This window comes from Podarcis gaigeae (assembly GCF_964106915.1).
Source record: "Podarcis gaigeae genome assembly, chromosome: 9".
Taxonomy (NCBI): Eukaryota; Metazoa; Chordata; class Lepidosauria; order Squamata; family Lacertidae; genus Podarcis; species Podarcis gaigeae.
Genome location: NC_139685.1, coordinates 57,638,948 through 57,663,792, shown reverse-complemented (window position 1 = coordinate 57,663,792; position 24,845 = coordinate 57,638,948). Strand labels below are relative to the sequence as shown.

At 44.1% G+C, this 24,845-nt stretch overlaps 1 long non-coding RNA gene across 2 annotated transcripts; it reads left to right on the top strand.

Annotated features, from left to right (window-relative positions):
* The first annotated feature begins 19,695 nt into the window (after positions 1-19,695).
* LOC310852945 lies at positions 19,696-22,940 on the top strand. 2 transcript variants are annotated; one of them, XR_014568468.1, is made up of 3 exons: positions 19,696-19,879; positions 21,976-22,110; positions 22,413-22,940. It is a non-coding gene; the product is annotated as an uncharacterized lncRNA (long non-coding RNA). The 2 variants fall into 2 exon arrangements; XR_014568469.1 differs by having other exon boundaries at positions 19,696-20,067.
* The last annotated feature ends 1,905 nt before the right edge of the window (positions 22,941-24,845 follow it).

The window sequence follows — 24,845 nt, the reverse complement described above, 5'->3', positions numbered from 1 at the left end:
GGATTATTATGGTGGATTTCCACAGTCTAGATAGAGGGATACAAAAAGAATCTAGACCATCTGATTTTACAAAAATGCTTGGAAATTCTGCACTCTGTGGTATAATATAGCACAATGCCATTTTAAAATAGTATACGAACAAGATATCTTTCTTTGTCACTCAAATCAATTCTACTTTTTTTCCTAAAAGTGTTGAACCAAACCTCTGAACTGCTGCATAAATCATTAAGCGGCATTCACACTAACTTTTTAACAGGCATTTTAAAAGAAAGGGATGCCACATTAATTTTATATACGCTAGTAATATTTCATTGCATTCAAACTTTCCATCCTAGACTTTATCTCATAGCCAATTCTAATTTATTGCTTAAGAGAAAAAAATCTATCATGATAATGACGTATTTAGAAACAGCTGTTGGCAAAGGATTTTGTGTAGAAGAAAAAAAGAATTTCAGAGAAGAAACCACTACAAAATTCTTTTTGCCTGTTCTGGTTATGATGTTCTATGGAACATGGGAAATAGAGAATGGTAGCCATGTCTCTGGTACCTGAATGTAGACTTAGAGCAGACCTCCCCAAGGTGGCACCTTCCAAATGTTGTTGGACTTCATTTCCCATCAACCCCACCCAGCTTGGCCAATGGTCTGAGATGATGAGAGTTGTAGTCCAACATCATCTTGAAGGCATGGACTTGGGAAAGTCTGTGTTGGAGGAATGGAAAGGGAATTTGCAAAGCCTTCCTTTCTCCATCATTTGTGGCACACCAACAACTCCTTCAAAATCAAAATGACACATATGTACACACATGTTGTGCACACACACACACTTTGTGCAGAAAGTCAGCTAATTTGACTTAAACATAGGGAAAACTGCCAGATCAGGTAGCATGACAGAAAAGGTGTTCAATAACAGTATTATTAGAATATTAAAATTGAAACACCAATCTTTGAAGGGATAGCAGTTTATGATTGCAATTGTGGATAATTTAGATGGTTACCACTAAGAGGGAAAAATACTTCACATCTCTTCTTACCAATGTGCACTGGTGTTGTAGTGCTAAAATTTGAAATGCAGGATCTTATCATAACAGCCCCCAAGGCTATGGCCTAAGAAGAGTTAGTCCAAAAATGTGAGCAGTTGTGTTCATCCACACACCAAAGAGCAGCAGAACATAGCATAATGTCCAACTGATTTGAATCAGCATTCCTATGCATTAAACTTAGTGGTGCATACTTCTGATTTCGTAGGTTCAACTTGCAAAAACATTGATCTTTTAATCTAAGATCTTCGGCCAACTGAAATGCAAACTTCAACTTCTACACTGACAAGCAAACAATCTTGCAGATAAGAGTTGACTTTTAAACTACTAGCTTGAAGTAGGAACCCCGTCAAAGAAGAGGCAGGGAAGTATCTAGCCTCTACTTGATTATTTTTCCAACTTCTTCTATGCTAATCTAGAAAGAAAAAAAGAAAAAAGTCTCATTCACTTGCCAGGATGGGGGTGGGGGGGTGGGCGCTCCAACATATGAAGTCATCACTTCTGCTCTGAAAATTCCCAGATCTACACTCCTCTGCATCCCCCCCCCCACAGTACAGAGCATGACACCATTGTGTCCCAGCTTTCACACACACCCTTCCTTGACTACCAGTTTCTAATAAGTGGTTGCATGCGTCTATGCATAGATCTTCCCATAATTTTCTGCTATAATTATCATGGTATTTTTGTGTATTTATATCGTAAACCACCCTGTGATCTTTGGATGAAGGGTGATATAAAGGTAAAGGTAAAAGCTCCCCTGACTGTTAGGTCCAGTTGCGGACAACACTGGGGTTGCGGTGCTCATCTCGCTTTATTGGCCAAGGGAGCTGGCGTACAGCTTCCAGGTCATGTGGCCAGCATGACTAAGCCGCTTCTGGCGAACCAGAGCAGCACACGGAAACGCCGTCTACCTTCCCACTGGAGTGGTACCTATTTATCTACTTGCACTTTGACGTGCTTTCAAACTGCTAGGTTGGCAGGAGCTGGGACTGAGCAATGGGAGAAATTTAATAAATTATGATGATGATCATCATCATAATACTATATTAAACCCATAAAGGAAGCCATAATTACATGGAGCATCTATTGTTTAAGAGTGAAAAGTGGGTGAATGATGGAAACACATTTCCTCTCCCCCCTCTGCTACCTAGGAGAAGAGAGGGTTAAGCTGCCATGCATTAAAAGCAATGATTTTATGTTGAGGTCTCCAAGTCAGTGAATTTACATTTCATAAGAACACCCTGAGGGGCTTTCAGCTACTTTGCTTATAATGGTAGACAGATACATTTGCGGCAGAGAAGGCACAGCTTTGGGTCTGAGCATGGCCTCCCACCGTAGCCAGCCTCCTCATGGCACACGTGTGCAAAGGGTGACTTACTTTTAAGTGGATAATGTGCACAGACACTTTTATGTGTTAGCTGGGAATAGCGCTCAGTAAAAAGAATCTGACTATAATTACCGATAACGAGGATATAAATTTCGGGGCCCCGCTTTCTTGGCTGAATTGTGCTCACATTTTTAAAGCATTTACATTTTGCAGTTGCTGTATTTACAGCTTGACTGCAAGGAGCCTCGTTTTTCATCCACGCTAGATGATTTTAACTCTTTGGCCAAGGAGATGCTCCTCCTCTCTTCCCCTTCATTAGGGTTTCCAACAATTTCGATTCTATTTTTAGATGGTGAGCCCATGGGGGAGAGAGACTGGGCTCCTAGAACATCACCTAGCACATAGTAGGCATTTGACAGACAAAAAATAGCAGGATTATGATGCAGTCATAGCAATAAGGCGTATGCAGACGTTGCCCTCCCCATGTGTTCACTGAACACACAGAAGACAGATAGGTTCACCCTAAATCTCAGCATCCGCACTGACCTCTTTCCTTGACCTCTGCACATTCAATGTTAGTATGAAAGGGGCTCCATGTGTGATCAGGAACTCGGGAGATCTTAGGGTTCCTGATTTCACAGAGGTTTCAAGAACTGCTAGACCTCCCTCCATGAACCTTTTAACTGAAGGTGACCGTTTCTCTGTGAAGTACCCTGTGACTCCGCCCAGCCAGGTGGCCATTGGATTCTCTGAAACAAGAAAGAGAAGTATTTTTGTTCCACTTGGCCCTTGCTTGAGTAACTTTGTTTTACATAGCCTTGGTTGTTCATTGGTCATGACTTCTGTCTTGCTCTTGGATTCTGCCTTCTGGTTTCTCCTCCCATTTTGTTCCTGATGGTTTGTGCCTTGACCCTGCTTCCTAATTTGCCCTGTGGCTCTGATGTATTCTCCATTCATGTCTATTGGCTGGTTCCAGAGTTTTTAGCTGCCCATGACCCAGCCCTAATAAGCAAGGGTCATGTCAACAGCTCAGGACCGCAGCCCTTCAAGGATAGTCTCTCCTGATATGAATGGACCCAGACCCTGGGATCATCATCTGAAGCCTTTCTTTCAGTCCCTCAACCATGAAAGGTCTGGAGGGTAGCAACATGAAAACAGGCCTTTTCTGTGATGATTCCCTGTTTGTGGAATGCTTTCCCCAGGGAGGTTTGCCTGGCACTTTCATTACATTTTGCCAGGCTGATTACCATCCTATGGCCTTTTAAAGTGTTTGTGGGACGACAGTTATTGGGTCATTTTTGTTTTGCTATATATTTTATGTTCTCATTTTATACTCTTATGTTGTGAACAGGTCTGTGATCTTCGGATGAAAGGAAGTGTACAAATTCAATTAATAAAGAAAAAATGCAGTTCAGTGTTAGAGCATCAGCTTTGTGTGCAAGAAGCTCCTACATTAGGTTCAGTCCCCAGCATCTCCAGGTAGGACTGGGGGAGACAACAGCCAGAAGCTCTGGAGAGTCACTGTTAGTAAGTGTAGAGAATACTGACCTTGATGGACCAATGGTTTGACTGAGTGTAAGGCAGTTTCCTATGTCTGGAGGGCCAGACAGAGAAGCTTTGAGGGCCACATTCAGCCTCTGGGACTGAGGTTCCCCACTCCTACCATAGTCCACTATCCAACACAGCTTGAACGCTACACACCAATTTGTTGTCTCTTCTCCACTCCCCATACCATTATTGCAGTACATCTGACTATTCTTAGGCTTACTTCCAAGTATAGCAAAGTACTGGAAGAGTGGAATGAATGAATGAATGAATGAATGGCAGAACAGGTACCACAGAACCACAGAAGCTACAGTCTGCAGCAATAATCAGTATCTGCTACAATGCTGCGGGGACACACACACACAGAGAGAGATCCAGTTTTCACCTAAAGAAAAAATAGAGTCACTAATAGATATGAAAGTTCACAACTATCCAAGTGAGAGCTTGCCAGGGTAAAGGCGGAAATGTAAATCATCTCCCCCCCCCCCAAAAAAAAAAATCTCAAGGCAGTGGCTTTTTCATCTTTTGTTCAATCAAGATCCTGTGAAGATACTTTTATAAAGAGCACAAGAAAGGCTGTATTTTGCAGGGCCCCAGAGCTGTTTCTCCATCTTACTGCTATGCACTTTTTGACAGACTACCGGTCCCTAAGTCATTTGCATTACCCTTGTTTTAGGCTGAAGGATTTCTGATTTTTCATGCGGCAAGCCAACTGTATGTGTTCCTCAAGGAAACAGTACAAAATGGACACTCTAAAGTCCTTTGCACAGTCTTTATATTGAGGGCAACTGGGAAGGTGGTCTACAGGTGACTATTGTAATGACATTTCCTTCCATTCCCAATGATCAACAAGTCCTGATCTTTGAGTAATTTAGTTTGGGCAGCAAAACAATGCAGCGTTTTCTTTCCTGCTTGTGTTGTCGGGACCTAAACATTGACCCAATGTGCAGCAGCTGTGAAAAAGGCACTCTCCAGGCTAGGAATCATTAGGGAAGCAATAAAAATAAAAAAAAATCAGTACAATAACACCTTTAAGAAAATGGATGCCATACTTGGCATTCTGCATATAGTTCTGGTCATTGCATCTTAACAAAGGTGGTTGTTGAGCTGGTAAAAGTGCAAAAAAGGGAAGATGATTGTTGCTGAATATTCAGCAACTTGCTGAATGAAGCTGAGCATTGAAAGATGCAATGCAGATAAAAGAAAGTACTTTTTCATGCAGGACATACTGAAACTCGCTCCCATAGGATACTGTGACAGCCACCAATTTAGATAGCTTTAAAAAATGACCTCACCTTGCCAACAAAGGTCCGTATAGTTAAAGCTATGGTTTTCCCAGTAGTGATGTATGGAAGTGAGAGCTGGACCATAAAGAAGGCTGATCGCCCAAGAATTGGTGCTTTTGAATTATGGTGCTGGAGGAGACTCTTGAGAGTCCCATGGACTGCAAGAAGATCAAACCTATCCATTCTGAAGAAAATTAGCCCTGAGTGCTCACTAGAAGGACAGATCCTGAAGTTGAGGCTCCAATACTTTGGCCACCTCATGAGAAGAGTAGACTCCCTGGAAAAGACCCTGATGTTGGGAAAGATGGAGGGCACAAGGAGAAGGGGATGACAGAGGACGAGATGGTTGGATAGTGTTCTCAAAGCTACCAGCATGAGTTTGACCAAACTGCGGGAGGCAGTGGAAGACAGGAGTGCCTGGCGTGCTCTGGTCCATGGGGTCATGAAGATTCAGACACGACTAAACGACTAAACAACAACGAGTGCTCTGATGGGTTTCACAGTCTATGATTACCACTTACGGGACTGGGAAATCAAGCTACTTGTGCTGGGCAGAACTGTTAAGACAATTGTCATGCCCTGTACAATGCTGATTCTACTTCTGTGAAAGCAAATCCCTCAAAGTTAATGATTTAATTTTCCCCAATGTTAATAATACCATTTTCAGTAGTTTCATCCTGGCACAGAACAAGAATTTCCAGGATATGGGTTCTCGGCTCTTTTTATTGCATTATTCTATTTAGCAGGTCTAATGATGACATTCCATTCAAAATTAAACACTTAGGAAGATTGGCAGGAAACGCTAAAGTAGGAAATGCCTTTTTGTGCTTTCCCCCCCTCCGCCCAAAAAAGGAACGGAAATGAAGAAAACCAAATGAAAGCTTTCTTCAGCGTATTAAAAGCGCACAGCTAGATGAGGAATTGGCAAGGCCATTAAGGGTAGGAAGGAATGGGTCGTCAGTGACAAATGAAGACAGTATTACTGAGAGACTGGATGAGTATTTGTGCCCGAGTCTTTATGAAAGAAGCTTAAGGTCATGTCCCGGATATTGGGATCCATTTTTTGGAAATGTTTATGATCACGCCAGGGCAGATTGTCAAGCAATTAGAACTATTAATTAGAACTATTAAGCGCTGACAGGGCACGAGGCCCCAGATTAACTGTATTTTAGAATTGTAAAAGGAAATATCAATGAAAGCAAGAAAGTCTTTAGTAGGGGTGCTTAATAACTCATTAAAGAGAAAGCTGTTCTGCTGCATGCATATAAAGCAGCCTGGCTAGGTTAAGAGCACAAGTTCTCATATATGAAGCAACCTTAAAGAGAGTCAGATAGTTGGTCTATCCAGCCTGGTACTGGCTACTCTGACCAGCAGCCGATCTCTCACATCACAGGTAAAGGTCTTCTCCAGTCTTGTTAACCAGTATTGGTGCCATAGATTGAACCTGGGACTTTCTGCATTAAAAAAAATGGCCGGCCCATTCCCATGTGGCAACCCTCTGATGTGTACTCACATAAGCCTCCATCATGCAATACATACATGGAGGAAAGCACTGCTCCACCAACTTCAGTCTGTCCTTCAGCCAGCCACCACCTGCCTGCTTTCTTACTTACCGCCAGTCCAGGGAGTGGCACTGCCTAACAGATTCCTCTCTTTAGTCTCAGTGTTGTCCCTATAGAACTCAGCAGGGGTGAGGATGGGGACAAACCTAACTGGCTGTGCCTCTGGCGCCACCTGCTGTTGGCCTCCCTCCCTCCTGTCCCACTGGCCGCCAGCCACCACTGCCTCCAGTAAAGGGGAAATGCTGAGCAGATCCCTTTCTGATGATATTCATCGGTGATCAGACTCACGCAGAAACCGGCAATCTTTCAGGCACCCTGCAGCCAAGGGTTTAAATTATCCTAACCAGCACTTTGAATTGATCTCAGATTCCCAAACTGGAATCAGTGCACAGTGGTAGCTCGGGTTACAGACGTTTCAGGTTACAGACTCCACTAACCCAGGAATAGTACCTCGGGTTGAGAACTTTACCTCAGGCTGAGAACAGAAATCGTGCGGCGGTGTCACGGCAGTAGCGGAAGCCCCATTAGCTAAAGTTGTACCTCAGGTTAAGAACAGTTTCAGGTTAAGAATGGACCTACAGAACGAATTCAGTTCTTAACCCAAGGTACCACTATACTTGGGAAAACTTCAGAGTCACCCCTGCCACCACCCTCATGCAGTTTCTATTCTCCAAAGGCAGTCCCATGTAGAACACTTTGCAGTACAGTAATCTAGCCTACTGTGCTGGTCCAGGGGGGAGGTTACCGTTGGGCGAGGTCCAGGACCTGAGTTGAGGGTCGCCAGACAGTCCTCCTCGGGCAAAGCAGGGTCCACAGTGAGAAGCCGGGCAAGGACAGGAACTCTGGGGGAACAGGACTGGATGCTGGCTGAAACAGCTCATCAACGACGTTGCTCCCGCAACCTGGGACCGGGCTGACTGGCCTTTATCTTCTCTGAGGCCAGGGGCTGTCCTGGCCCCCAGGAGACCCGCCTCTCCTGGCCTTAAGGCGAGCACTCCTCCTGGGAGAAAACAGTTCCCTTCGCCTCTCTGCCCTGAGCCTCTGCAGTTCAGGAGAGGCTGAAGGGTTACTGGACCCAGGGGAGACTCACCTGTAGGCACTGAGTCCTCAACCACCTCCGGAGCCAGAGTGGATTCACCTGGTGCCTGCTCCTGAGGATCTGGCACAGGTGCAGGTGCTTCAGAATCAAGGCCCTGCCCCAGTTCAGCCGGCCCTGGAGGCGGGGACTCCTGTGCAGGCTTGGATTCCTCCGGTTCAGCCTCTGAATCGGATTCCCAGGCCATCACACCTACATAGAATATAGTGTAGTTGTCTCTGAAACCAAAAAGTTTTTGTTTTGTTTTTTTGTAGTACCAGAGTAATTTGCAGGCTGCTAAAGGGTAAAGGGACCCCTGACCATTAGGTCCAGTTGTGACTGACTCTGGGGTTGCGGCGCTCATCTCGCTTTTTTGGCCAAGGGAACCGGCATACAGCTTCCGGGTCATGTGGCCAGCATGACTAAGCCACTTCTGGCGAACCAGAGCAGCACACAGAAATGCCGTTTACCTTCCCGCCGGAGTGGTACCTATTTTTCTACTTGCACTTTGACGTGCTTTCGAACTGTTAGGTTGGCAGGAGCAGGGACCGAGCAACGGGAGCTCACCCCATCGCGGGGATTTGAAATGCCGACCTTCTGATCAGCAAGTCCTAGGCTCTGTGGTTTAACCCACAGCGCCACCCGCGGTTCCTGCAGGCTGCTAAGTTATAAACTAATTGATGTTTTTGAACAGTATACAGAAACCCTCCCCAAAATACATGGCAATTTTCGAGTCAGGTTGTTACATGCACTACAGTGGTCTTATGCCACATAGAGAAACAATCCTTTGTTTATTCCTACTTATATGGAAAAACTCCCCCCCCCCCCCATTTATTGAATATCTTCTCTTGGCCTAAAAAAAGTCACTTCTGGGCCACAGGCAGCTAAGTTATTATTGTAAAACAAATTTAGAAGAGATTGGGCTTTTTATTTAGAAATACAAGTTTCAAAATAAGTTTCTGATTTTATTAGAGACTAACATGAAAACATACCCTGACCATCCAAAAAACACAATTTCTACCGTCTCCCTCAAAACATGCAAAGCCATTTAAAGCGGCTTCCTCTAAAAAATGATCAAAATTGCCTCTCGCCATGAGAAATCCACTCTGCTTCCACAATATCATTGCAGCCCAGGGCCCTCCAAATTTACCATGTCCAATTAAAATCATGAAATTAAAATCTGGATTAAGCATCCAAGCAAAACCTTTCCAGATGGGTATATATATTATCTCTCTGTCATTATTGCTTAAGTATAAATCCCAAGCACTTATCTGAGCATTGCACTTACAGGCAAAACTGTACAGCGTCCATGGGCGTGAGGCAAAAGCGAAAAGCAGAATGGGTGGGGTTGGAAGCCACCCTCAACAGCTGGAGGATAAAACATATATCTCTAGGAGTGGTGAGAAACCTCAGTCCCAGGAGGGAAATGCAAGTCACCAGCCCTCTCCACCAAGCCCTCTCCCCAGGCAGTGTCCCCAATGAGGCGTCTGCTGCTCCTCTGGCTTCCCAACAGAGCAGGTCACTGGTGCCTAGAAAGTCACCTTGAGCAGTGGCGTAGCGTGGGTTGTCAGCACCCAGGGCAAGGCAAGTAATTTGCGCCCCCCTAACCCGTGGATTTGCACCCCCTAACCCGTGGATTTGCGCCCCTAACCCTAACCCCCAGATGTTGCGCCCGGTGCGGCCGGGCCCCCCCTGCACCCCCCACGCTACGCCACTGGCCTTGAGTCCCTGTCATGGAAAAAGGTGGGGTATAAATAAATATAACAATCATCCTGAGATGGTAGAAGGGGGACAAGGCAGAGGGTGCTCAGCATTGTGTGGGCAGTGGAGCCAGTCTGATGCTCCCAGGGCTGCATCTGTGCTGTGACCACACCGCTCCAAGCTCCCACTGCCTTGCCCCCTAGTTTTTCAGACCACATGCACAACATGCATTCAAAGGACTGCAATACCACTTTAAATAGCCATGGCTTCCCCAAAACAATTTTAGGAACTAGTTTGCTAAGGGTGTGGAGAGTTGTTAGGAGACCCTCCTATTTCCTGCCCAGAGCTACACTTCCTAGAGTTCCCTGGGAGGAAAAGTTGATAATAAACTACTCTAGGAATTGTAGTTCCGCCAGAAGAATAGGAGTGTCCGAATGATTCCCAACAGGACAAATGTATGGCTGCTTCTGATGTGTGAGCTCCATTCTGAAAAACTGAAACATACATGATCTTTTCTAACATATGCGTTAAAAATAATAATTAAAAATCCAATTTGGTTGAATGGATGCATTTTTGCAAGCAATTTTATCTCTTATAATGTAGTTGTGTACATTATTTTCATTAATAGAGGCATACTTGCACATGTTGGGGTTGAATGGAATCCTAACAAAATTCAGCTGAGTACAAATGTCAAAGGATTGCTGTCATTGTTTCAGGAAGTGCAAATTAAATGGGTTTGTGCAAAAGTTCAAACTGGATGGATTGCTTCCCCATCACCCCCAGTGACATCAGTAGCTGCCCTTTACTCCAGAAATAACAACCTGACAGCCCATCATGATGCAAAGAGACATTGGGAAAGAATCGCTTGGCAGGAAGAGAATAGTGTTTATACCTTTATCTTGCCAGCTTGGTGTTCCGGATTCTTGATGTCCCAGATTTTGTTCAGATACATTTAGACTTCACAGATGACCATTGCAGCCCCTTGGTTTCAAGCCTTGGTTGATAGCCAAAATGGGAAGGAGAGCGCTCTCTCTATCGGCTTCTTCCTCTTTCCAGCTATCTTTTTATTGCTTCCTTCCCTCATTATTCTTCTTAAAGACAGACTTAGAAAGAAATTTAGTATCTTTGTGACTTTAATCATTATTCATTTCATCCCCCTCCTTATTTATTAATAATCCCATACTTCTCCTGGTGATATATTTATACATTCCATTCGCATTCCTTGAGGAACCTTTTGCTTGAAAAAGAAGAAGAAAGAAAGCTTTTCATAATGCATAAAAATGCTAACTGCTTTTAAAAGATTGCTAAAGAATGTTTCCTTTGCTTAAAAAAATAGCATTCAGTGAACTTGCACGCACACACACACTGTTTTGCACAGAGACACTAAAGAATATTGTAGCACCTTAGAAGGCTATAAATAAGGGAGGGATGGAGAACCTCTGGCCCTCCAGATGTTGTGGGACTGTAGCTCTCATCATCCCCAGCCAGCATGGACAATGATCAGGGATAATGGGAGCTGTAGTCCAGCAACATCTGGGGGACTAGAGGTTTGTCTTAACATATATACAGTAAGTGTGTGTGTGTGTGTGTGTGTGTGTGTGTGTGTGTGTAAACATAGATAATGGGGCAGTCATCTGTTTAAAGAACTCTTCACTGATTGTTCATATGAGGTTTACAATCCAATTATGGATGCTTACTCAGAAGTAAGCCTTGCTGTGTTCAATGGGTCTCATTCTCTAGCTTTTACAGTTCCATCATAGTCAATTAACCAGTCAGTTAAGTTAAGTTTACATAAGTAGTTGTTGAAAGAATTTTTTAAAAAATACTTTAAATGTGCCAATTAATTCAGCAGAGGCCCCCTTTTTAGTAGTTATGCACAAACTAACTCCATTGCATTTCAGCTGCATAAACTCAGATGAAAGAATCTCTTCTACAGTTCAAGATCTCACATTCCAAATTTCGAATCAAAGCTGAATATTATCATATGTGCATTACTGAAATGCATCTTAGACAGTATACTGTGCTCACTGTTCTGGGAATTAAGCATAGTGAACTCAGTGAGATTGCTTTCTCAGCTGACGTGTACAGGATTGCCCTACTGGAAAGGTGGCGCATTAGTGACAACATTCCTCACCCACACCTGTGTGGCATAATGTCACATGTCATGACACAGTGTTCTCAAATTAGCTATTGTCACATGTGCTTTGTTTCCAAAGCGATTGACATGGAGCCACAGGTGGACAGGAGCAACAGCAATGTCACCTGCAATAAATTTCAGTTCTAATAATGAACATATTTCAATTTCAACACATCAGAGTCAAGGCATGTTATATTCACAGGTTAGATTTGTAGCATGAACTTGACTGATTATGGAATTTTGAATCAATTGAATTTAAATGTTGTTAATCTATTAATCTGGCCAGCTAATCTACCTAATGTTGCAGCCTTGAATTCTAGGTAATTAATCTTGTAAACTGCCCTGGAATCAATTTTGACAAAGGATGGTATATACAGTTTTATCTATTTATTAATTAATTACAGAAATATGGGGAGAGGGAGAAGGAAGGAGAGAATCATAGAATTGTAGCATTGGATGGAACCCAGAGGATCATCTAGTTCAACTCCCTGCAATGCTGGAACATGCAGCTGTCTCATACGGGGATTGATCCTGCAACCTTGGCATTAACAACACCACACTGTCACCAACTGAGCATGGCAAGCTTATGTGGACTGTATATGGAGGCAGGTTTCAATTCAGTGTACATGTAAAGGTGAACCTACCTAATCTGCACTTTCCAAGACAACTCAAGAACCGAAACACAGCCATCCTCTGAAATGCACACTTCCCTGAATTTTGCAATATACAGTAGTTCTCTAGCCAAGTATTGTATAAAAACATGCATGTACTAAAGTGTGCATAGAAATGCATATATTAGTGTAAATAATATTTTAAAATGAATCATATTAGGCAAAAATGCATATGAACACATGTATATTAGGATAAACAAGGAGGTGGGTGGCACTGTGGGACGTGGGTGGTGCTTCTTAGGAGGAGGGCTGTAGATCAGTGGGTAGATCATCTGCTTTGCATACAGAAGGTCTCAGGTTCAATCCCAGACATCTCCAGATAGGACAGGGAATGTCCCTTGCCTGAAACCATGAAGAGCTTCTGCCAGTCAGTGTAGAGAATACTGAGCTGGATGAACCAAAAGTCTGCCTCAGTATAAGGCAATTTCCTATGTGATAGTCCTTCAGATATTGAGATAATATTATCATGTCCTTCCCTAGCCTTTTTTTCTCCATGTGAAACAGACTCAGATCTTTGAATGTTTCCTCATCAAACCTTGATATCGTTCCCCTTTGAAATCCACTCCAAACTGTAATGTTGGATGTTATGGAATTCTCATACATAGACTCTTCATAGAACTAGAGTTTGCAGGGTTCCTTCAATTGATGCAATGAGATTTAGCAGGTGTCAATGAGTTGTGCTGCATTGACCTACATACAGCTGGTTACAGCAAATAACACTAAGCTCAATCATGGCTTAGTGGGAATGTGCAACCTGCAGAGGAGGTTGTGGCTGCTGCTTGCGTCCTTCTGCTGCTGCACTGCTGTGAGCACAGCCATGGTTTACCTTCGCATGTTGTGAGCTGCAAAGTCCAGAACAAACCTTGGTTACAGCTCACGGTTTGTCTGGAAGGAGACAAATCATGACCTCCGATTCAGGTGATGCACTAAGCCAAATATGGAGCATAGAAGCAGGAGTGCAGCAACCCTGATCTCCGCTCCAGGAACTCTCACACTGACACTTTTCATGCTAAACCATGGTATGTCTTAGCAGTAGGTGTGAACCAGATCATTGTAAAAGACATCATAATTAATTCACAAGAGGAGGGGGAGGACAACTGCTCAGAAGCTGCTTTAGGCAGCAATCTTAAGCATACTTTGAAAGCAGATCCCCTTGAACTCAGTGGGACGTAGTTCCAAGTAAACATTCATAGGTTGTGGCCACGCCTAGTATCTCCAGCTCTGTTTGTGATGCGGGACCTGTGCCTTGAACAATCCCATCACAACAGGCAAAAGTGTTTCTCCATGCTGTGGGGAGGAAACTGCAGTCACTGACATTCTGCTTGTCATGTTTTCGTTAAAGACCCAGCGCCTCCACGAGGGGGGGGGAGTGACAACCCCACTGTTTAATTATTAGAGCCTGTGGATAGGAACCTGGGAGCAACGTGACAATGTGTGCAGTAACGACACCACAATGAGAGCAAACTAATGTGCCATGAATATTCATCAGGCACAAGCGATTTGTGAGAACTGAATCTAAACAAAAGCAAAGCAAGGGCAGAGGAAGCTGGATTTCGCAAACCAAAGCCAAGGCGGTAAAAGCGTAAAAGCAGCACAGCCACCTTTGGCATTGTGATTCACATGCCCCTTCTTTGGCACCCGCCACCAAAAAAAAACCCCCACACCCTTAGTTTTCTGTGCATATGTAACCATTTTAGAACTTCAGGCTGTGTCCAGTTCTGGGCACCACAGTTTAAGAATGACATTGACCAGTTGTGATGTGTGCGGAGGGACGCTGGTGGCGCTGTGGGTTAAACCACAGAGCCTAGGACTTGCCAATCAGAAGGTCGGCAGTTTGAATCCCCGCAACGGGGTGAGCTCCCGTGGCTCGGTCCCTGCTGCTGCCAAACTAGCAGTTCCAAAGCACTTCAAAGTGCAAGTAGAAAAATAGGTACCGCTCCGGCAGGAAGGTAAACCGCGTTTCTGTGCACTGCTCTGGTTTGCCAGAAGCGGCTTAGTCATGCTGGCCACATGTATGTCTGCTCCCTCGGCCAATAGAGCGAGATGAGCACTGCAACCCCAGAGTCGGTCACGACTAGACCTAATGGTCAGGGGTCCTTTTACCTTTAATGTGTGCAGAGGAAGCAACCAAGTTGATCAAAGGTCTGGATAACTAAACCTTCAGAAGAATACTTGAGGGAGTTGGGTATGCTTAGCCTGGAGAAGAAAAGACTGTTAGGTGATAAGATAGCTACCCTCAAATATCTGAAGGGCTGGCACATGGAAGAGGGAGCAAGCTTGTTTTCCCCTGCTCCAGGGGGCAGCACTTGAACCAATGCATTCAAATTATAAGAAAGGAGACTGCAACACAATATTAGAAAGAACTTTAGGGTGGCAGTCTTGTCCTAACTCCTAACACCAGCCCTAGTTCTGGGTAACCCTGAGGATCCTTGGAAGCTTGTCAGAGGCCCATCAATGAGAACACTAAACTTGGGTAAAGGTAAAGGTACCCCTGACCATCAGGTCCAGTCACAGACGACTCTGGGGTTGTGGCATTCATCTCGCCCTATAGGCCGAAGGAGCCAGCATTTGTCCACAGACAGCTTCCGGGTCATGTGGCCAGCATGACTAAGCCACTTCTGGTGAACCAGAGCAGCGCACGGAAATGCTGTTTACCTTCCCACTGGAGTGGTACCTATTTATCTACTTGCACTTGACATACTTTCGAACTGCTAGGTGGGCAGGTGCAGGGACCAAGCAACAGGAGTGCACCCTGTTGCGGGGATTCGAACCGCCGACCTTCTGATCAGCAAGCCCTAGGCTCTGTGGTTTAGACCACAGCGTCACCTGCATCCCACTAAACTTGGGAGCAAAACTTTATTCACATGCTGTTGGGTTTGCACTTCGTAAAGTGTGCTGAGAAGTGGGATATAACTTTAAATAAATAAATAAGGGTCAGAACTGGTGAGGAACAACAGGCTTGGCTGACAACTTGCAGGAGGAGTGAGCATATTAGCACCTCCCCTACACACACACACACACAATATTGCCAGAAATGTGTTGTTGTCTCATCACAGATGGTTTGCAATTCCAGGGCAGACAGGCTGATCTCTCTGGTAGCCAGCCGTCCCGCCCCCTGAAGTTGGTCACATATGGGGAAAGAAACTGGAAACCGGAAAGCACAATTCTATATCTGATTTGTTTATGAGCTCTCTAGACACACTGTCATATGCGATGAGTGTTGTTTTATAATAATCAGTGGGTTAAGGAAATAAATACCGCTGTGTTAATTCTAAGCTGTTTTCCCCTGAATTGTTTTTTAAGCAACAATCTGACTCAATTCCTGCGACGTGCCTTTCAGCTGAGGAACAGCCTCTAAAAATATTGCACTTGTCATTTTTGTCTGAAATTTTGATCCCTGACCTTTGCCTTCCATGCTGCTGAGTTGTTGTCAAGGTCAGGTTTAAAAAATTCATGCATCAGCATGGCAGATGATGTAAACTCTTGTGCACCTGACATCTCACGCATGCATAGCTTAGCCGTGGCACGGATGAGTCAGTGCCAAATATAGAAACAAATAGGAGCTGTCCATACGCAGGCATGGAGAGTGCTGCCTGCGTTTTTAGCAATTGGAAATCTCAAGGTGTTTTTATCTCAAGTTTCCTCATTACAGAGCATTATGCTGTGAGCTATTGCAGTGGATGAACTTCTCTGGAAGGAAAGGAAACCTCAAGTTCTCTTCCAATCTACAATGTGCCATAATCTATTCCTGATGCACTTTAATTTCTTTCTCTCTCTCTCTCTCTCTCTCTCTCTCTCTCTCTCTCTCTCTCTCTCCGCGCTAGTCAGAATGCTGATTGTTCTTCATGCACTAGGCACATATAATCCTTTTCATCTTACGTCACATACAAAGGCATAATCACTGGGATGAGCCATGTTTTCTCTGCGGACTTGAAGCCTCCTAAATCAATATCATATAGAGGATTGTAGGAGACAGGAGGGAAAGGACTGAAAGATAATGCATTGGAAAGGGGGAGGGTGTGAAAAGTAGGGGTTTAAGAGGAAAATGTATCTTGACTTGAACTGAAACTGTGTTTTGTTGTTTTTCTCAATTTTAATGAAAGCACAAATTCATCTTCAGTATGAACAGAGGGAAGAAATATGGCACAATGTAACAAAAGTATTTGAGTATTGCTTTTAAATTATGATTTGCAGAAAGATTTATTGGAATGATCATTTAATGCTGTATGGTTAACTGCATAATTAAAAAGCAAACAATAAGGCTGCAGTTCTATGCCCACCTACTTGCAACTAAGCCCCACTGAACCTGGTGGGATTTAGGACCCCCTCTGCACCAGACATTACAAGCACTATGATACCCCAAAGAATCCTGGGAGCTGTAGTTTGTAAAGGATGCTGAGTAATGTTAGGAGACCCCTCTTCCTCTCCCAGACCTACAATTCCCAGAGTTCCCCAGGAAGGGTAATTGACTGTTAATCCATTTTGGGAATTATTGCTTTGCAAGGGGAATAAAACAGCAAGCCCCCCTTCCCTATCCATCCATCCATTTGTCACTGGTCTTTTCCATTGAAACTTTGGGGATAAAACATGCATCTGCAAAGCATTTTTCAACCCTCCACCAAGTAAGCTGCATGCATAGGAAGAAGGTGTTTGTGCTTGTGGTCTTAAAATATAATGTAAGGAGGAAAAAGAAGCCGCCAAATTACAGTTTAATGAAAATATTAATTAATGAAGTGCAGTTACGGAATAATTGCATAATTTCACACATCGTTGAGTGTCTTGTAAACATATTTTAAAAATTAAATTCACATGTACAAAGCATTTTTAATAAGTTCTTTTTTTTCCATGAGATCCAACCAGTTCCGTCTTTTAGAGGATGATTAAGGAGTAGCAGAGGAATGTCAATGATGGATGCAGCCACTGAAGAACAACCCCTGGTTTCAGAATACAAAGGCCAGCTCATCTACAGATTAAAATAAAATAAAAAGGTAAAGGATCCCTGGATGGTTAAGTCAAGTCAAAGGCAACCACAGGGTGCGACGCTCATTTCACTTTCAGGCCAAGGGAGTCAGTGTTTGTCTGCAGACAGCTTTCCAGGTCATGTGGCCAGCATGACTAAACCATTTCTGGTGTAATGGAACACCATGACACAGAAATGCTGTTTACCTTCCTGCCACAGTGGTACCTATTTATCTACTTGCACTGGCATGCTTTCGAACTGCTAGGTTGGCAGGAGTTGGGGCAGAGCAACGGGAGCTCACTCCATTACGGGGATACGAACCACCGACCTTCTGATCAGCAAGCCCAAGAGGCTCAGTGGTTTAGACCACAGTGCCACCCGTGTCCCTTTACCTTTACAATAAATTAAATAGATTGGGTTCAGCAAGGGACAACGTTGCTACCTTCCATCCCTGTCCCACACACCTGCTTTGGATGCTTCGGCATTTAGATTGTTTACATGTCAACAATCACATGAAGAGCAGGCATGCTTCTGTCAAGCCCCGTTTTGCACAGCAGCACCCTCTTAAAAGCCCAAATCAGTGCATCTTAGCTCAGTGTTGTCTAAATTGACTGGCAGCTGCTCTCCAGTCAGGTTTTTCCTCTCCAGGAGGTTTGCCCAGCCCTACCTGGAAATGCTGGGGCTTGAACCTGGGATGTTCTACATGCAAGGAAGACGCTCTAGCCACTGAGCTATGGCTCTTCCCAACAATAGTGCTGCACGGGGGAAATACCCCACTTCCAAAACTTAGGTATGCATGCCAGCATGGACTGCCACTACACCAGTCCCAGTTCTGGTTCATGCTCTCAGTTCTGGGGGAACTGATTCCGAGTCCTTTCCCCACTCCCCCATCTTCCTCTAGATGATGAGCATTGCCAGCAGATTTTTCAATTTCAACCATCCATTCGCAGCGGAGTTTCTTTGTGCGCGAGGTTCTCCGGATCGGGGCTGCAGTGTGCGACTCAAGTGAGATGATGAACAAGCTTTGGTCTATAGCTGTTAAAAAGTTTCAGGTTTCATTGCTGAGTGCCATCCAATCCGCCATAAGTGGTTTCTTACAGGTCATCAGAAGCCGAGAAGAGTGACTGCCTCTCCCATTCCCTTCTCTTCTTTCCTTTTGAGCTTAAGTGCCATCGAGATGGAGGCAATAATGATTTTATACATCAGTATTGAGGGTGTGTGGGTTCCTCCCCCCACCCCCCACTCTAATCTGCATGCAATCAGGTGCTCTCCTGATTTTAAAACTTTACCGTGTAATGATAGAGAAAATTATCTAGGGGCACCGGATGAAGTTTTCCAGTAGAGCTTTCTATCCACTTCAGTACTGCTGACCTGCTATTATGTTAATTTCAATGGTGTGTCTACCAAGGCAATTAAAATTCCAAGCGTTAAACTCATTATCAGCTTAATGTTCATATTTGCGTTTTAAGCTTGACTTCAGAACTCATAATCCCAGGCAAAAGCGTATACAAAATTCAAGCTGGTAAAATCCGGAATAGAATAAAAATAGGAAACAACTCAGATAAGGCTAATGAACAAAACAAGAAAAGAAGTAGGTGGCATCTGTAGGAGGCAGTCTGGGCATCAGGTCTAGAAATAAGCTGGTACAGGGTTCATCAATGCGGTGGGAAAGGAATTTCACTGCAGTGAATTCACTTGATCTGTGCATTCTAGGTTAATATGTGGCTGGGACATAGTTGTTCTCCTACTAAGTTCCATGGTGGACTAAGGACTCCTTCCTTCCTTCCTTCCTTCCTTCCTTCCTTCCTTCCTTCCTTCCTTCCTTCCTTGACCAATTGCAGCTGCTTGGATCAGCTCTTGTCTCACATCTTGGCAATATGTCTGCAATTCTCCCTTGAGAATGTTGCGATCTCATAAAGTACTATCGCTGTCAGGGTGGTTATGTAGTAGGTGTGGTTGACCTATAGTGCTGCAGGTGTTACTGGAACTCCAACTCTCATCATCCCTGACCGCTGGGCATGCTGGCTGGGGCTGGTGGGAGTTGGAGTCCAACAATATCTAGAGGGTCACAAATTAGCCACCCCTGCCTTCCCTATGGTTTCATGGTGAGAGCTATGCCCTTGCAATCAATAATAAAAAAGAAGGCACTCAGTGGCCATTAGTCTGCCCTGTAAGTATTTTTTAAGTGTTAAAACATTTTAATTACTAAATCCAATTACTAAAGTTTTTCCCCTAGATGAGGAAGCATTGCCTTCACTCCAGCTCAGACTTGTTTGCCCTTAACGATGTCAGCACATAGCTTAATCTGATTGGCTGTGTGGCATTGTGACATCATCCTATTCATTATGCGATCCTTAACTGTCTGTGATCATTCTGAGAAGGAGAGGGGAGTTTGAACCAGAAAGGTGTGCTGCTGAGGCTGTTGCAGATGGTGGAATAAATGGCAGCAGACAGGATCAAGGAAAACGAATGCTCACACGTTTAAGGGATTTGGAGAGGAAATGCCACTCTTGGGAAAGAACTACTTTCCCCAGCAAATTAAATTGGGTTCTACTCAGTACAACCTGAGCTTTAAGGTATCTATAGGCACACACACAATGTTACTAGTTGGCAGAGGTTATTGTGACCAGCATTTGAGGTAAATGTCATCTGATTATTGGAGGTGGCCATATTTTGAAATCACTCAAACTGGAAAGAGCAAGATGCCTGAGGCCGATTTGCAGGGCCCCATGCCCAGACCTCACTCCCATGCTGTCTTCTATCAGTATGTGCCAAGGATTTATGAAAGCCAGCCCCATTAGCCCTGCCTTCTGTATATTCCTTGCAGACCTCTAACCTGAGGGCTGTGCCAATTTTGCCTTCTAACACAAAACACCATTGAACACCAGTTACAGTTTGTTGTTGTCATAAGGAATTAATGCAGAGGAGCTTTGGATTGAAAAGGATTGGGAGTAGTGCCTGTAATCAGAAAACTGGCCTCTGAGGAAGGAAATATACGAGATTCCATAGCATCCATGCCATATCCCCCCCTCCCGTAAGGTTGGGGTGCAATTGTATAAAGTCAGTCAGCCATATGTCATCAGCATATTTAACTTAAATAAATCCACAGCTGAGAAAGTGATCAGTGGGTCTAAGCCAGTTCCTAAGCAGAGAGAGATTTTAATGGCTTTAAGGTTAGCGCTATTTGAAATACAAATATTTTCATGTTATCTTAACACTGTGCAACCGCCTCCAAAATGATTTCAGCGTGATTCTGCTGCGGCTGACAAGTGCGAGTTTTAATTTCTCTACTAATTAGCCCAAAGCAGGGGCAGTGTGAAATGCGAGTGATGCTTTAATTTGGTGCTGTGTTAGTTTATGTTTGCGCTCGTCGGAGTTCTCTTTTCTCACAGTTAATGAATTCCTGGCATCTCCTGGAACCAGGGAGGACTGTGAAGGCCAAATGACGTGCTGTGTAGACCTCCATGTAACTTCTGCCTCTGCCTGGGGCAACCCAATATGTTTTGCTGCCTGAGGCAAAGCAAGTATAAGGACATAAGAACTTGCCCTGCTGGATTAAGCCACCACTCTCTTCTTACAGTGGTCAACCAGATACCCATGATTATTAGCAACTGGTACTCAGAGGCACACTGCCTCTGGGAGCTGGAACAAAGCCAGCATGGCTAGTAGCCATTAATAGACGTATTCTCCACTAATTTCTCTAACCCTCTTTTTTTAAAAACAAACCTAAGGTAAAAGGTAAAGGGACCCCTGCCCATTAGGTCCAGTCATGACCAACTCTGGGGTTGCAGCGCTCATCTTATTTTATTGGCCGAGGGAGCCGGCGTACAGCTTCTGGGTCATGTGGCCAGCATGACTAAGCTGCTTCTGGAGAACCAGAGCAGCACACGGAAACGCCGTTTACCTTCCCACCAGAGCAGTACCTATTTATCTACTTGCACTTTGACGTGCTTTCGAACTGCTAGGTTGGCAGGAGCAGGGACCGAGCAACAGGAGCTCACCCCATTGTGGGGATTCAAACCGCCGACCTTCTGATCGGCAAGTCCTAGGCTCTGTGGTTTAACCCACAGCACCACCCGCGTCCCCAAACAAACCTAAGCATACACTTTATTAACAACTCTTAACACATCGAGTTCTTAGAACATTCAGTGTAACCAATGTAATCACAATGTAAATAAATAATTTAAATATATAGGTAAAAGTGAATAAATTTGCATATAAACAATATAAAAATGAAAGGGAGCGCTTTCTTCCCAATGAGCTTATTGCTCTTACTATATAGTGCTTCTCCCCCTGGGGCACTATTATTTGACAATACAAAAGTCACTATGCTCTAAACAAGCAATCTTCTTCTCATTGCAGAATTCAGCTCTGTCAATGCGGGACTTGGGGTTTTCTGTCATCTGAAGCCATTCTTGAAGTTGTCGCACCTTGACAGTAGGACCTTGGATTTGGCCTTGCACAGTGCCATAGTTAGTATTCTGCACCTAGCCAACGACACCCAACTTCTTTCTTTCAGTCTGTGTGTTTTTGCAGAAAAACACCCCTTGGACTTTTCTCTAAGGCATCCAAATTGATGGCCATTGCTGCCTTTTGTGGGAGCAAGTTCCATGGTTCAATTATGTGCTTCTTTGAAAAAAGTACCCATTTTTATAAGTCTTCCAATATTCAGCTTCATTGAATGTCCCTGAGAGGTGAAGATGATTTCCAGCAACTGGCATTCAGAGGCATACTGCCAATGAAAGAATATAGCCATGTTGGTGCTTCACCTCCTTCCCATGTGCAACAGCTGACTGACATTTGAAAGGTGGGTCTACCTTACACATCACAAACCAAAACACAACCGTGCTTTGAATTTTGCACTTCCCCAAATTTTGTAATTTCAGTTCTCCGGCCAAGTCACATGTCTGAAAAAATGCATATGGTAGAGTAAAAGGTGTCTAGAGACGCAGCTATGAATGAAATCTGCATTATGTCAGGGAACAATGTCTTGCAAAAATGTGCATAATATCGCAAAATTACATGCAAACATGTGTCTATTAGGAGCAGTTCACAGTGAAATGCTGATGAATTCTTGTGATTTTTTTTTAATTTTGAAAAAATTGCAAGCTTATGTGGAGAGCGGAAACCTTGGGAAATGAGAAACTGAAAGAAACCAAAATTAAGAGATTCACCCTTGCAACTGAGATAAAAGCTAATGTCCACAACTGACACCGGAGCTTCCTCGGCTGATTCCAGCCCCTGTTCCAACCATGTTTAGAAAACAGAGGATTATACAGCGCATTGCAAGCAACTTGCTTTTCAGTTGCTCCTTCTCGGTTGCCCTGGCAACTTCAAGGGTAAAAAGAACATTCTGACTTGGAGAATACTCTCTGTGTGTCTGTGTGACTGTGTGTGGGGGTGTGCGAGTGCACAAGCTCTCAATACAAATACACGCAGTGCCAGTGTGTGCACCTCAATGGAGAACTTTTACTACTTTGTGAAGGGAACTTTCCAAGGTTTGGTGGTTTTGTTCCCTTTCTTGGAGTGTGGGGCGGGGACTTCATGTAACGCCGTGTGTGGGAGCGAGAGCTGGGCACATAAAGGCTACTGTGCTTTCAGGGATTCCAGAAGGGGGTTCAGAGGAGCTGGGATGTGAAAGGAGGGAGCCTCCAAAGCCAAATTCTCTGCTCTGGGTTTAGAACAGGAGCTCTTTCCCACACTGTTTTTAAATGAGGCAACCGAGCAGGTGTCCCTATAGATTGCATGACATTGAGAGAAACCCGACACGCAGTCAATATTCCCGAATGAATGGGAGAAGAGAATCTTACCAGATGCAGTTGATTAGGTTGTCTTCCCACCCACTTGCCTCACCCCAGTTTTCAGGAAAATGTACATAAAAGAGGAGCCTGCTGAAAATGAAGTTTCGCACAAAATCCTTCTGCCTTCATTATATTCGCATAGCCACCAGGGCTGGATCTAGACACATCAAAGAAGCGTTTCAGTTAAACGTGTTGTAAACTTTGTATGAGAAATCGCGTTGGCAAACATGGAACTCCACAGCGCTATCTGACGTCACAGTGTTGTAATACATATACAACACATATAAAGCGCTTTTTCTTTGCAAATGTAGCTGAGTCCTGGATTGGGGCTAATGAAGTATAACACTGAAGCAAGTGCAGGGGATTTTAAAAAATGGCTAGAAAACCCTATGTATTTGTAGTTCTCAGCAGGTCCAGCCAGCAGTATTTCGTACACTCAGTTGCTCATGCAAGCGTTAAGAATGGCAGGGATGAATGTGGCAGCAATTGAGGGCCAAATGAGATGCAATGGAACACATATGACTGCCATTGGAAACAATAGCTATACAACTAGGAATATCTCGAGACACTAGAGCTCTGCAAAGGAGCCACAATTCAGTTTAGCGCCTGATTCAGCTCCAATCCTGATCAGGCCCTGATCTGAGGCAAACTGCTCCTACCCAGCCCCAAACCAAATTGGGGGCATTGTTCAGCGCTAGGTTTGGGTGGGGAGAAAGAGATGAAGATAGACAATCTTGCCCACATCATCTTCTTCCCTCCCTTCACCAACTGACTTCATCTTTAATTAGTGTTCAAAACCCTGATTAAACATGCAGTCTGACAAAAGTAGGACTCCAGGCCCATCCTTTGGGTTTTCTTCATTCTTGAAGCACTGAAGATCTTTGCCATTCACAGTTTTGCCATTAAAGTGGCATAAAGGGTTGACCTGGTAGCAAACCAACTAAAATGTGCCCATTCCTTAGTTTTCTCACTGTCCATAGTGATGTATTATGTGATGGAAGGGTTGTAGTTCAGTTGTCAAGCATCTGCTTTGCATGAAGAAAACCCGGAGTTCAATACTTGACATCTCCAGGTTGGACTGAAATTCTGGAGAGCTGCTGTCCCTCAGTGTCAATGACACTGAGCTAGCTAGATCCATGACCTGACTTCATGTACGGCGGCTTCCTCTCTTGGAAAGCTATATTCCCGTGAAACCTTTAGTTTTACTTCTGTAATGATGATAAGACCAAAAACAATCCTTCTTCCAGATGAGGGGTCCACTGCAATGAAGGATTCCCCAAAGATGTTCTCTGCTCCCCACCACCACATAAAAAAACCAAAAATAGTAGTAAATACTGGCATGACTTTGATTCAACTGCAAGTGTTCCTTTTGGGTTCACAGACATTTACAACTGATAAATTATCTTGTACAAATCTTCATTTTCCCAGACACTAAGACGTTCCCAAGGAAACTGCTTTGACATCTGTTTTGTTGCGAGGGGAGATCACTGTGAACTTGTGCTGTTTTAGTGATATGTTTATTTGCAGAAATTGTAAATTAAGCTTATTTTCTACAAATGTAGAGACCTGTTCCTGACCTTCTACTAGAAATCGCCGCCAGACTGATTCGTCAGGTCTCTGAAGTGGTGGCAGAATTCCCACAGCCCAAGATTCCATTCCATGTAGAAGATTTTGCTGAAGTAATATTGCCATCTACTATGAGATAAACTTTGCCCACAGCTTTGACTGTCAGGTGTAAAAA